The sequence below is a fragment of the Saccopteryx leptura genome, chromosome X (assembly GCF_036850995.1).
Source record: "Saccopteryx leptura isolate mSacLep1 chromosome X, mSacLep1_pri_phased_curated, whole genome shotgun sequence".
Classification (NCBI taxonomy): Eukaryota; Metazoa; Chordata; class Mammalia; order Chiroptera; family Emballonuridae; genus Saccopteryx; species Saccopteryx leptura.
In genome coordinates, this window is record NC_089516.1 from 30,422,251 (window position 1) to 30,437,663 (window position 15,413).

General features: G+C 40.4%; 1 pseudogene; it reads right to left on the bottom strand.

Moving 5' to 3' along the window:
• Positions 1–6,841: 6,841 nt before the first annotated feature.
• On the bottom strand, positions 6,842–7,526 carry LOC136385551 (dnaJ homolog subfamily B member 6-like; annotated as a pseudogene).
• Positions 7,527–15,413: the final 7,887 nt, after the last annotated feature.

Genomic DNA, 15,413 nt, shown 5'->3' on the forward strand with positions numbered 1-15,413 from the left:
CCACCCCTCCCCCTCTCCTTCCTCTCTGTCTCTCTCTTCCCCTCCCGCAGCCGCATTGGAGCAAAGATGGCCCGGGCACTGGGGATGGCTCCTTGGCCTCTGCCCCAGGCACTAGAGTGGCTCTGGTCACGACAGAGTGACGCCCCGGAGGGGCAGAGCATCGCCCCCTGGTGGGCAGAGTGTCGCCCCCTGGTGGGCGTGCCAGGTGGATCCCGGTCGGGCGCATGCGGGAGTCTGTCTGACTATCTCTCCCCGTTTCCAGCTTCAGAAAAATACAAAAAAAAAAAAAAAAAAGAATTTACCATATTTTGGGCCACAAAAATAACATCAGCAAATTCAGAAAAACTGAAATTTTACCAAGCATATTTTCTGATCATAAAGCCTTGAAACTAGAATTCCACTGCAAAGAAGAGGGAAAAAAACTCACAAAAATGTGGAAACTAAACAACATACTTTTAAAAAATGAATGGGTCAAATAAGAAATAAGCACAGAGATCAAATGATATTATATAGACAAATGAAAATGACAATACGACATATCAGAATCTCTGTAATTTAACAAAAGTAGTAATAAGAGGGAAGTTCATATCACTTCAGGCATATATGAATAAATAAGAGAGAGCCCAAGTGAACCACTTAACTTCACATCTTAAGGAACTAGAAAAAGAAGAACAAAGGGAACCCAAAACCAGCTGAAGAAAGGAAATAATAAAAGCCAGAACAGAAATAAATGAAATAGAGAACAGAAAAACTATAGAAAAAAATAATAAAACAAGGAGCTGGTTCTTTGAAAAGATCAACAAATTTAACAAACCCTTGGCAAGACTTACCAAGGAAAAAAGAGGAAGGACTCATATAAACAAAAATCCAAAATGAAAGAGGAGAAATCACCACAGACATCATAGATATACAAAGAATTATTGTAGAATACTATGAAAATCTATATGCCACCAAATTCAAAAATCTAGAAGAAATGAATAAATTCCTAGAACAATACAATCTTCCTAGACTGAGTCATGAATAAGCAGAAAGCTTAAACAGACCAATTAGTAGGGAGGAAATAGAAAAAACTATTAAAAACCTCCCCCAAAATAAAAGTCCAGGCCCAGACGGTTATACTAGCGAATTCTATCAAACATTCAAAGAAGACATGGTTCCTATTCTACTCAAAATCTTCCAAAAAACTGAAGAAGAAGCAATACTTTCAAACACATTTTATAGGCCAACATAACCCTCATACCGAAACCTGGCAAGGACGGAACAAAAAAAGAAAACTACAGACCAATATCTCTAATGAATACAAATGCTAAAATACTAAATAAAATACTGGCAAATCAAATACAACAACATATTAAAAAAATAATACATCATGATCAAGTGGGATTTATTCCAAAATCTCAAGGATGGTTCAGCATACGTAAAATGGTTAACGTAATACACCATATCAATAAAACAAAGAACAAAAACCACATGATCTTATCAATAGATGCAGAAAAGGCATTCCATAAAATATAACACAACTTTATGTTTAAGACACTCAACAAAATGTTTATAGAAGAAAAATATCTTAACATTATAAAGGCCATATATGCTAAACCATCAGCCAACATCATATTAAATGTCATAAAACTGAGGACTTTCTACCTTAAATCAGGAACAAGACAGGGTTTTCCACTCTCTCCACTCTTATTTAACATGGTGCTAGAAGTTCTGGCCAGAGCAATCAGACAAGAGAAAGAAATAAAAGCCATTCATATCAGAAAAGAAGAAGTAAAGGTATCACTTTTTGCAGATGATATGATCCTATACATCGAAAACCCCAAAGACTCCATAAAAAGATTACTAGAAAAAATAAACCAATACAGTAAGGTTGCAGGATACAAAATTAACATACAAAGTCCATGGCCTTTCTATATGCCAACAATGAAATATTAGAAAATGAACTCAAAAAATTAATCCCCTTCACAATTGCAACAACAACAAAAAAATACCTAGGAATAAACATAACAAAGAATGTAAAGGACCTATATCACGAAAACTACAAAGCATTGTTAAAGGAAATCAAAAAAGATACAATGAGATGGAAAAATATTCCTTGTTCTTGGAGAAGAAGAATATATATAATCAGAATGGCCATATTACTCAAAGCAATTTATAAATTTAATGCAATTTCCATCAAAATTCCTATGACATTTTTTAAAGAAATGGAACAAAAAATCATCAGATTTATATGGAACTATAAAAAACCCCGAATAGCCAAAGCAATCCTAAGGAAAAAGAATGAAGCTGGGGCATAATAATACCTGACTTCAAAATATATTTTAGGGCCACAACAATCAAAACAGCATGGCTTTGGCAAAAAAATAGACACTCAGAACAACGGAACAGAATAGAAAGTCCAGAAATAAAACCGCAAATATATGGTAAAATAATTTTTGATAAAGGGGCCAACAGCACACAATGGAGAAAAGAAAGCCTCTTCAACAAATGGTGCTGGGAAAACTGGAAAGCCACATGCAAAAGAATGAACCTCGACTACAGCTTGTCCCCTTGTACGCAAATTAATTCAAAATGGATCAAAGACCTAAATATAAGACCTGAAACAATAAAGTACATAGAAGAAGACATAGGTACTCAACTCATGGACCTGGTTTTTAAAGAGCATTTTATGAATTTGACTCCAAAGGCAAGAGAAGTGAAGGCAAAGATAAATGAATGGGACTACATTAGACTAAAAAGTTTTTGCTCAGCAAGAGAAACTGACAACAAAATAAACAGACAGCCAACTAAATGGGAAATGATATTTTCAAACAACAGCTCAGATAAGGGCCTAATATCCAAAATATACAAAGAACTCATAAAACTCAACAACAAACAAACAAACAATCCAATAAAAAAATGGGAAGAGGACATGAACAGACACTTCTCCCAGGAAGAAATACAAATGGCCAACAGATATATGAAAAGATGCTCATCTTCATTAGTTATTAGAGAAACGCAAATCAAAACTACAATGAGATACCACCTCACACCAGTTAGAGTAGCTATTATCAACAAGACAGGTAATAGCAAATGTTGAAGAGGCTGTGGAGAAAAAGGAACCCTCATTCACTGTTAGTGGGAATGTAAAGTAGTACAACCATTATGGAAGAAAGTATGGTGGTTCCTCAAAAAACTGAAAATAGAACTACCTTATGACCCAGCAATCCCTCTACTGGGTATATACCCTAAAATCTCAGAAACGTTGATACGTAAAGACACATGCAGCCCCGCGTTCACTGCAGCATTGTTTATAGTGGCCAGGACATGGAAACAACCAAAAAGCCCTTTAATAGAAGACTGGATAAAGAAGATGTGGCACATGTACACTATTCAATACTACTCAGCCATAAGAAATGATAACATCGGATCATTTACAACAAAATGGTGGGATCTTGATAACATTATACGGAGTGAAATAAGTAAATCAGAAAAAACTAAGAACTGCATTATTCCACACGTAGGTGGGACATAAAAACAAGACTAAGAGACATTGACAAGAGTGTGGTGGTTACTGGAGGTGGGGGGGGTGGACGGGATAGAGGAAGAGGGGAAGGAAGAGGGGGAGGAGCACAAAAAAAAACTAGATAGAGGGTGACAGAGGACAATCTGACTTTGGGTGATGGGTGTGCAACATAATTGAATGATAAGATAACCTGGACATGTTTTCTTTGAATATATGTACCCTGATTTATTGATGTCACCCCATTAACATTAATAAAAATTTATTTATAAAAAAAAGAAATGCAGGGCACAGTTTACTAAATCATCTGAATTCTCTAATCCCATCCTTGTTTGGAAGTCACACAGTTTCAAGACAGCAACATAGGTCTAGGAGGAAACCAATATTTCTTGAATATCAACTACTGTCAGGATCTGTGATAGGTGGTTTGCATTCATGAATTAAATACAATACTCAAATCAAGATTAAGTAGTGTCGAACACGAATAGCCTCAGCAATCTTGAAAAGGAAGAATAAAGTGAGAGGTATCACACTTCCGGATATCAAGTTATCCTACAAGGCCACTGTACTCAAAAAAGCCTGGTACTGGCATAGAACAGGCATATAGATCAATGGAACAGAACTGAGAACCCAGAAATAAACCCACACTTTTATGGAAAACTGATATTTGACAAAGGAGGTAAGAGCATAAATTGGAGTAAAAACAGCCTCTTCAACTAATGGTGTTGGGAAAATTGGACAGCTATCTGTCAAAAAATGAAACTAGACCACCAACTTACACCATTCACAAAAATAAACTCAAAATGGATAAAAGACTTAAATGTAAGCCGTAAAACCATAAGCATCTTAGAAGAAAACATAGGCAGTAAGCTTTCTGACATCTCTCGCAGCAATATATTTGCCGATTTATCTCCATGGGCAAGTGAAATAAACGACAGGATAAACAAATGGTACTATATCAAACTAAAAAGATTTTGCACAGCTGAAGACAATAAGAACAGAATAAAAAGACAAACTACACAATGGGGGGATATATTTGACAATACGTCTGATAAGGGGTTAATAACCATAATTTGTACAGAACTTGTAAAACTCAATACCAGGAATACAAACAATCCAATCAAAAATGGGCAAAAGAAATGAATAGACACTTCTCCAAAGAGGACATACAGATGGCCAATGGGCATATGAATAAATGCTCAACACCACTAATCATTAGAGAATTGCAAATTAAAACCACAATGAAATATTACCTCACACCAGTCAGAGTGGCGCTCATCAACAAAACAACACGGAATAAGTGCTGGCGAGGATGTGGAGAAAAGGAACCCTCCTGCATTGCTGGTGGGAATGCAGACTGGTGCAGCCACTGAGGAAAACAGTATGGAGATTATTCAAGAAATTAAGAATCGAACTGCCTTTTGACCCAGCTATACCACTGTTAGGAATATTCCCCAAGAACACCATAGCACTGTTTGAAAAGAAGAAATGCACCCTCATGTTTATGGCAGCATTGTTCACAATAGTGAAGATCTGGAAACAGCCCAAGTGTCCGTCAGTGGATGAGTGGATTAAAAAGCTTTGGTACATATATACTATGGAATACTACTCAGCCATAAGAAATGGTGACATCAGATCGTTTACAACAACATGGATGGTCGTTGATAACATTATACTGAGAAAAATAAGTAAATCAGAAAAAACTAAGAACTATATGATTCCATACATAGATGGGACATGAAAATTAGACTCAAAGACATGGACAAGAGTATGAAGTTTACAGGGTGGGGTGGGAGGAGATGGAGAAGGTTGCGGGAAGGGAGGGGCACAAAGAAAACCACTTAGAAGGTGACGGAAGCCAATTGGACTTTGGGTGATGGGAATGCAGCTTAATCAAATGTCAAAATAACCTAGAGATGTTTTCTCTGAACATATGTACCCTGATTTATCAATGTCACCCCATTATACTTAATTAAAAAAACAAAAACAAACAAACAAATGATTAAGAAGCCTCTATTCTCACTACTCATTCTACAGATGAGTATACTGAGGATTAGGAAAATCAAATACCCCATCTAAAGTCTTGGGGGGCAGTAACAGAGGTAGTACTGCAATTGAGTTGGGTCCATAACCAAAGCATTAGTATGTTTGATTATTCAAAGCAAATGGATCTAGACCAGTATGTTCAATGGGGTTGCCACTAGTCACATGTGGCTTTGTGGATTTAAATTAGATAAATGTAAATGAAGTATAAGATGTAATTTTTCCATTGAACTCACCATATTTCTAGTGTTCAATAGCAACACATATCTATTGCCTTCTGTACTGGATTGCACCGATGTAGAACACTGCCTCTGCCACTGAATGTTCCTTTTTTTTCTTTTCTTTATTTCAGCAAATGACCAAGACCCAGTTTACCAGCTATACCTCTTAACCCTAAGATTAACATTCTATATTCAAAATATTATCAAAACTTACTAAGTAGCTAGATATAGTGCAGGTGGTTAAGGCCAAGCAGGTTCGCTTTTAATTCCAGTAGAGGATAGAGGAGCTGGGGAGCTGGAAAGTGTAGGACTATAACCACTTATTGGCGGCTTGCAAAGACAGGTGAGCAAATACACAAAGGAAACCCTGCTTTTGCAGTGGAAGGCAGGGGATTAGGAAATCAACACCTCGCTGTGGCAGTAGAGCAGTCTGGGAGAACCAACCCTGATTGAAAGCACTCACAGCTTTTGAGAGACACACACGTGGCTTTTTGATACCTGCTCACGCACTAATTGTACAAAGTGCTTGCAGACAGTAAACCAGCAAGCAAGCAAGCCTCACAGCTTCTTTCCCCAAACCGCCTTCATGCACATCTAAACAACACCCTCAATTTATATTAAAGCAGAAATGTATTAGCGTTGATGCATTAATATGATTCATAGCTAAATATTGTAAAAAATATTGAAGTGACTTTTGTGGAATATTTGTCCCAGCAACGCAAACTTTACAGCATGCTGGCACTACATGGCTCACAATTCGAACACCATGGAAAGCCCGTCCGTGCTGGTGTTAGTGTATGGAAATAATGGCCTCCTTGGAATACAATTAATAAAAGGCAAAGGGAATATAGAGATTTACAACTTTAAAGACAAAGAAAACTCCTATAATGTGGTCCTGAAAATCAACTCAAACGTTTATGACAAAGGCCTCCGATGAGCTCTGTATAAACACTTTAGACTGGGTATAGCTATCCTGAAAGCTGAGTTCGTTAGAAATCTTCCAAAAAAAATGTTCCTGTGAATCTGCAAATGAGACTTGTTAAGGTTAACATTTCTCATAGACGCCTGGGATGAATTACTTGATATCCAAGCACAGCAGCTGTTCCTTACCATTTGTAGTTGACTTTAACTGGCCATCTTAAACATCCACTCCTTCTTGACCAGTCTCCCTAATTCTCTTTGCAGTGATTTTTATGAAATTAACTATTGTGATAGACCTAAACACAGATTTGAATTTTCCCAACCCAATACCACCATTTGCAATGGAAGAAAATGAAGCGATGCTTCTATGATCTAATGACCTAGAGAATTAAATCCTGACTCAGAAAACCCTCCTGCAAAAGATGTAAAACACTGATGGCAGAGAAGGACTAGCCCCTTCTCTCTTGGGGGACTCTCAGATTGCTAAGGAAGTTGTCAAACGTGTCTTTGAAGAAGTATAATGAAAAGTCCCTTCCACCAAAACATTCTCTTGAACACATCATCTGGCTTCCGGACTGTGAAGGTGAATTCAAACGGGCTGTCCAAATGACTTGCACCTCCTCCATTGTATAATTCTTTGCCATTTTTTTGATAGATGTTCCCGTTTTTTTTAGCATCTGATAGTGCCTCATATGCCTGAAAGACTCTAAATTTTCTCCCAACTTCTACCTTATACTCTGGATATTCACATGGACGACACTTCAGTGCCAGTTTGTGATAGCCTCTTAAATATGCTCAGCTGAGGCAGATCTCTGCCCGCCTACAACTTCACAGCAATGAACCAAGAATTAAACAGCTGTTGCAAGGTGTTGAGGACAGGAAAACAATGGCAGAAGAGGAGGCTGCCCAGTGTCCTACTCTCCTGGCTCCTGGGCTGCGGGGCTCCTCGCGCTGTCCTTTCTCCTTCCTCCAGCACCCTGTTACTGACATCTGTGTTGAGCACTGCTGGTCTAGCAGTAATAGGCCGTGACAGTTCATTTGCATAATCGTTTCTCTGAACCTTTCCTTGAGGGGATGATTAGGAGCAACTAATAAAAATGTAGATGGGAGAATAGATACAAACTTGATAACTGTGTTTTAAAATCTTGAAACTTATGAAACATGCATAGCTGGAAGTCCATATAACATAGACTGTAACTTAACTACTGATTTTAAACTGAAACCCATGTGTCGCCAGCAGGGTTAAGAAACAACACAGCCAGTTCCCTTGTATCCTCCACTTGGCATGTTCCTTCCTGATTCTTCGCCCACCTCTGCCTTCCAGGAGTAACCATGAGCCTGGGTTCAGGTAACTATCACTTTCCTTTCAAATTTTACCAACTGTGGGTTCATAACTAAGTCATAGAGTTTAATTTTGCCTTTTAAATTTTTATATAAATTGCTCATAGATGAGGCATTAATTTTTCATCTTGCTTCTTATGTTCAAAACAATGTTACTAAGAGTAATCTATGTTGCTGCATATAACTGTAGTTCATTCACTTTCTTTGCTGTATTATGTATACCGTTCTGCCTTATGTATAAGACGCTACAACATATAAGACGCACCTTAATTTTGGGGTCTTAATTTTGGAAAACAAAATATTACATAAAGTTACATACTTGAGTTTCATTCATCATAAAATTCATACAAGTCCTCACCACTGTCAAAATTCTCATCCCATTAGCTTGTCCTCCTCTGTGTCTGATGAAGATTCACTGTCTTCAAGAATCAGCTCAAAAACAAGTCTGAGAAAGCAGGAAATGCAAGTAAAAAAAATCTACAACTGCTGTATACGATCCACTGTATTTTTAGACCACAAAATTTTTGAAAAAGTGTGTTTCTTATACATGGGGAAATACAATATATAGTATGTCCATCGTATAATTATGCTTCACTTTACTTTTCTCTTCTGCTCTTGATGGCTATTTGAGTTGTGATCAGTGTTTGACTAATTCCAATGCCCTGTGAGAAAAAGATGATTTTTCCATTCTGTCAAAATGAGACTCGGATTAGCAGTGGTTTATAAACATTTGTTCTCAGCCATAATTTGACGACATCTTACATTGTGACACAATACAGCCATAAATGTATAAAACTGAAAAAAATTCCTAAGGGATAATGACGTGATATATATAAGGAACTCTGGTATTTTCCATTGTATTCAACTTCAATCTACTTCCTTTTTAAAAGAAAATTATGCTTGTGACTCACTCAATTAATTTTGGAACCCATGAACAGTTTGTAACCCACAGTTGATGGAATACACATGTGGGTTACGAAAATCATGTATCCCAGAACCAGATTAGTGGGACCCTTCCAGGAAAAGCCTCCCACGGTTTCCAGGACTACCCATTTTCAGTCCAACAAAACTGACCATGCAGAGAACCAGAATTATCAGGGCAATCAGCTCCGTCCTCTCTTCTTCATTGGAAGGGCATGTAAACGCAACAAAAACTGAAACAACTGAAATGTCGGATCTGTTTCCAGTGCTCTCAGAGAGAATATCGACCTGTCTCTGCAGGAAGCCTTATGTCCCAGAAATGGTTTATCCATGTAGCTCACCCAGGCTACATAAGAGCTGGCCCCTATACTTACTTCCACAGCTGCTCAAAGGAGAAGTTCTTTATTTCTGAGTTGTTGAGCTGGCCCTTCCCCGCAGTGTGGGGGAATTGCTGATGACTGGGAGAAACCAAACCTCAGCTCTGAATCAGAGGACACGCTCCCTCCTAAGTCACGCTGTGTATTTTCCCCCAATGCCCATGTTCATCTGGCTGCTCAGCACTGCAGACAGCCTGAGTCACCTACCTCACCATATGCTCAACTGCCCATGGCCATTGGGTTGACTTGACTATCTGGGTATTATTGGGGCCTTTCCCTGCTTGTTGGAGATGGGACCCCAGAGGAAAGGACCACAGCTTTGACAGGCTGGCAGGTCAAGTCTCCAACTCTGATTGTCCAGCAGAGTTGGGACTGGCGGGTGTTGAGAGGGAGTGACACCTGGGAACTGTGGGTGTGGGTGGCCAAGAGGGTGATGGCATTGTTCTCTTTCTAGCTGCTGAGGCAAGGACATGTGATGTTTTGGAGGGCCTCAAGGGAGTGGGAGGTTAAGAGCAAGGGTGTTAAAATCAGAGGGCCAGTTCTGAACCCCAGCTCTTCGGCGTCCTAGCTGCCTGACTTTGACTGATTATTTAACATCAGCCATGGTTTCCACATGTGTAACTGCTACTTCTCAGCCCTGTTTTGAAGATGAAATGAGAGGATGCACGTGAATCACAAAATGCCTAGCACTCAGAATGGGCTCTCTGAGGATAGCTCCTGTTTGCTTTTTACACTTGGCTATTGTTCTCATATCCAGGAAGAGGAAATGGTGGAGAGTCCTGGGCAGTGCCTCTAGGAAGCAGCTAAACGCAGGATGGAAAGCCTGGGGAGCACCCATAGCCAGTAGTCCCTCCCTGTCCTCGGTGGATATGTTCTGAGACCCCCAGTGGGTGCCTGAAACCATGGATACTACCGAGCCCTATGTATGCTATGTTTTCCCTTTATAAACATAACTATGATGAAGTTTAATTTATAAGTTAGGCACATTCAGAGATTAACAATAATTAATAATTAAATAGAACATTTATTACAATTATTTGAATATAGTCTCTCTCTTCAAAATAGATTTTGAATTGTTTGTTTCTGAAATTTTCTGTTTAATTTTTTCAGACTCTTGTTGACCAGGAGTAAGTGAAATAAATCATGGAAATCAAAACCGTGGGAATGGAGGACAGTCAAGCCACATTCGAACCCAGAATCTTGCTGTGCCTGGGATGGCAAACACAGGTTTGTCTTGCTGGCTTGTTAGCTACCAGGAATTTCATGGAACGTTTTGTTGAGAATGATTCAGAAACCTCAACCGCATTTCTGCAAGGGGCATATTTGAGGAAGAGCTTAGATGTATAACGGCGTTGGGTCAAGATTGGAAGGAGAAAGAAGTGGTAAGAAAGAAACAGGCAGTCACAGAATAAGGAAAGAACAGGAGAGGGAGTAAAGTAGAACAAGTGCGAGTTCTCAAAACAGCATCCTTAACTCAGGCTGGACCCCAGGGCAAAGCAAACTGACAATACTATGTACTTGGCTGAGCAAACACTGCCTCCTGGTGTCCTAAGAGAGTGTGACTGTCGAAGGGTCAGATGGGAAGTCATATCTCTGAACAATGTGAGGAAATGAGTGAATGGATAAACAATTGACTATATTTGAGGGCTGACCTGTGGTGGCGCAGTGGATAAAGCATTGAGCTCTAATGCTGAGGTACCCGGTTCAAAGCTCCAGACTTCCTCGTCAAGGCACATATGGGAGTTGATGCTTCCTGCTCCTCCCTCCCCCCTTTCTTTTTTTAATTATTTTTTAACTTTATTCATTTTAGAGAGGAGAGGGAGAGACAGAGACAGAGAGAGAGGAGAGACAGAGAGAGAGAAGGGGGGAGGAGCAGGAAGCATCAACTCCCATATGTGCCTTGACCAGGCAAGCCCAGGGTTTTGAACCGGAGACCTCAGCTTTCCAGGTCGACGCTTTATCCACTGCGCCACCACAGGTCAGGCCCCCCTTTCTTTCTCTCTGGCCTCTGTAAAACGAATAAATAAAATCATAAAAAAGAAAAGACGTGAAATGTGTGTTTTCCATGTTTGTGTAAACGTGATTTAGGTATAAAAACCAGGCGGTATTAGAAGAGATTCAAACGTCAAGAGGAACACGCATCCTTTCTTTGTAGCTGATATTTACTGAGTGTTTACAACCTGCCAGGCATTAGTCTAACCATGAATGTGATTTATCTCATCTAGTCCTCACACCCTCCTTATGAAATAGTACAATTATATTCCCCTAGTGCATTTGTGGGGACCAAGGCATAAAGGTGTGAATGCACATATCCCAAAGTCAGTCAGCAAGGAACACACATTGCTGCTCTAAGTTCAACCCTGGCAGTGCAGCTAGAGCCCAGTGCACGTATTTGAAATATAAAGGAAGCCAACGATTGAATGTAAGTTTTTAGGATTTGTGCAGCAAGTAAGTAGGGAAAAGAGATGAATTAATAATGAAGACGTGGAGACGGTAATGTATCTTTCCCCAAGTGAATCACTCCACAAGTATTTCCTAGGCGACAACTTTGCACTCCCTGCTGTGCTAGGACCTGTGGGCGCTGAGAGTCTAATATGGGGCACAGTCGCCTCCCAAAGAGAGTTCATACTGAGGTTGAGGAAATAAAGCACACATGTAGGACAGAATTAGAAAGAAACATAAAACTGCATCCAAAGATGGTGTGAATTGTGCAGGATTGAGTAATATTGCTAAAGAGAAGAAAATAGTAGGCAGCAATCAGCAAGGCTAAGGTGTGGGGCTGGGCTCAGTCTTTAACAAGCCACACTGAGTTAATGTAAATGCCCAGAATACAAGTGAGCCTGAAATAAAGTACCTGAACCCCACAGTGAGAAATTACTCAGTGTGGCAGGGAAGCTCTAATGACTAGCACTAAACTCGTGTAGTTTTCTTCCTGCACAGTTACTTGCTTTTTAAATATTGCACTCCAACCCCTTCCATAGAGCTCTTCAGTAGTGAGAGCTCCTGGCAATCACATGTCAAAAGAATTCCTCGTGCAGCAGTTCATCCCTGTGACCCCCAGGAAGAGCAGTGGGGAGCATGCAGGGGAAAGCACCTTGTGGGAGGAGAGAAGAGCTCAGACCACAGACTCTGGAGCTGGTCTAGATAAAATCCCTTGTACACTTGCCAGTTGTGTGACTTTGGGCAACTTACTTAACCTCTCTGTGCCTGCTTCTTCATTAGTTCGTTATCAGGATTAAGATGATTTAATTCATGTAAAGCACACAGAATTGCTACTGGAACTCAGTAAACTGTTCCTGTACACTTATAAGACTAATAAGCACACCTTTAAATGCATATTTATGAGCTTTTCTCTTTTGCATTTCCATGTGGCTGACCCTGTCCCTACTCACCCTGAGGCAGCATCAACCTTGGAAGAGGGAATGGAGGGCTGTAATTTGAATTAAATCCGAGAGAAGGTTGTGTTTCCATTTGAGGTTAGCTAAAAGAAGGCTTTCTGATTTGAAGCCATGATGTTGCATGCCAGGCTTTGCTGTGGGAGAACCATTCTCAAAGTTCCTTTGACTCACATTAAAATCAAATCTCGAGCGTTGAGAGCACATTGCTCTCACAGAGCAGAGAGGGCACCCTTTCGCATGGGGCATCTGGAACAGGAGACTTCCTGCCCCAGATAAAGGTTGGCCATGAGGGAGAGGAAGTAGGCAGTGGGTCGTGGGTGATTGTGGGGAGAGGGAGCCCCTGCATCCTGCCCTAAGCCTGAAGAGGATCATGTTCAATGAGCTGAGAGAATACCAAAGGCTCAGGGACTTTTCCCATCCTCCCATTGGGACTCAGAGGGACACTTGTTTAGGGCCACACTGAATCACTCATAACCAAAGAGGAGGAGAGGGCCGACAGAGAGAGGGCAGGGATCAAGAAGCCCAGTGTTACCTAGGGGAGGTGCCATGTGTGGCTGGGCCGAAAACCTTCCCTGTGCCCTCTCCCAAGAGACAACAGTGTGGGCTCCGCCCTCTGCAGCTGGCAGTGAGCAGAGCAAGGCCAAGGAGACAAGCTGAGGACAGGACGCACCAGCTGCAGACCTTGGCTGCAGACTCCAGCAGGATGTGTAGAGCTCAGAGGTGAGTGAACACTGGCCTGACATGGCCCCAAGACCAGCCTCAGGCAAGGAGGTCCACCTCCTCCTTTGCCATGAGGTCATACACAGTCCCTGTGCCACACTCAGGTGAGGGAATATGGTGGCAAAGCATTCTAAAAAAGAGCATTTTAAGTCTAAGATGTGCACTTTTTCCATATACACTATTCTGTTTAGCCGAGATGGAAACACCACACTTAACAAAGTTGGTTTTTGTCTTTTTGTTTGTTTGGTTGGTTGGTTTTGGTGTTGTTGTTGTTGTTTTTCAGAACAGTGATAGAAAATCATGAGGAAGTTTAAATCCATTATAGAATATAAAGAAACTATATTTTATTCAGATACCTGAGCACAACGGAGGAAATCCATGGCCCTGCTTCCTTAAGAGAAATGTATTTGATCAAACATTCACCTATTGTTAGTTCCCTAGCACCTGCCCTTGCTTATAAAGTGAGATTTTGGAATCCTCGTGAACCCAGGTACATTGTAATCACCTGAGGAACTTGAAAATACCCAGACACCTGGGTCACACATCCACACATTACTGTTTACTTTGTCTGGGGTGTAGGCACACTTCAAAAGCTTTTTCAGCCCCTCAGGTGATTCTAATGGGAAGAAATATATCAGAACCACTCTCTATAAAAACGATTTTCCCATTGCTCAGGATATTCACTCTGAATACAGAAATGATGGAGTGAGGAGTACAGGTTCTTACTATGAATACAATTTACCTGACGTGAGGGGAGAGAAATGCCATATGAAAAGCAAGGCATTTTTTTGAGGCACTTGGTATTCTCAGTAGAAGAGTATGTGTTCATGGTCTATCCATCCAAGTGTCCAGCGTAGCACTCTCTAGCACAAAACAAACCACAAATGACATTTTAAGTTTTCTAATAGACACATTTAAAATGTGATTTAAAAAGGTGACCAAATTTTTAAATTAAATGGGGTCACATTTTTTAATAAAATTGTATAGGTTTGAAGTATACAATTCTATGATCCACCATTTGAATACTGCATTATGTGCCATAACCCAAAATCAAATCTTCTTCTATCACCATATACTTGACCCCTTTACCCTTCATTTTCCCACCCCTCTATTTAGACCTATATATCCAACATATTGTTAAATAGAGCAATATAAAAATAAGATATTTTGGCACTAGTTTCTCAAAATCATGTGTTTTGTTGCTGTGTAATGCCGGTGGCCAAGGCCTGGCAGGTCCACACTGGATTCTGGCAGTTGGTAGAAACACTGCAGAGGTGTAAAGCGTTAGGCCTTTCCATTTAATAAAGTCTCAAAATGGCAGACAAGCACACAGCGAGAGAAAACTGCCTCTCAGGCAAAGAAACAACAAACTGGCCCCTCAAAGTGGTGGGCAGGCGATCCACGCATCCACAATCCCCCTGAGCACAGCGGGTAGCCGAGGCCAGGCAGGTTCACTCTGGATTTGAGCGGATGCTAGAGGAACTGTGGAGCCGGAAAGCATAGGGATATTCTCATTTATTAGAGATTTGCGACATCGGGCTAGCAAACCAACAGGGGACAACCACTTCTCACATCAGTGAGTGAGCAAGGAGCAAAATCACTCATCCCAGCAGAAGCTGAAGTAACAGGAAAATGGCCCCTCCTTGTGGCAGGAAAGCGGGCAAGCAATCTCCACCAAAGGAAAACACCTGTAGCCTTACAGAAGCTATACACACGTGGCTGTGCCATGTATTCATGCACTAATCATGCAAAGTGCAAGCGACCAAGGCTAAGACAGCTATTTTCCTAATGGTAGCACATCTCAATTTAAACTATGATCATTTCAAGTATTCAGTACTCACATGTCCTTTGTTGCTGCCACCTAATAGACAGTGCTAGTTTAGTACATGATGGCATTTACTAGTATTAGATATCAAATCATACTCCTATTGAAGGAGATGATATTTTCACATGAAATTAATTTTCTTTT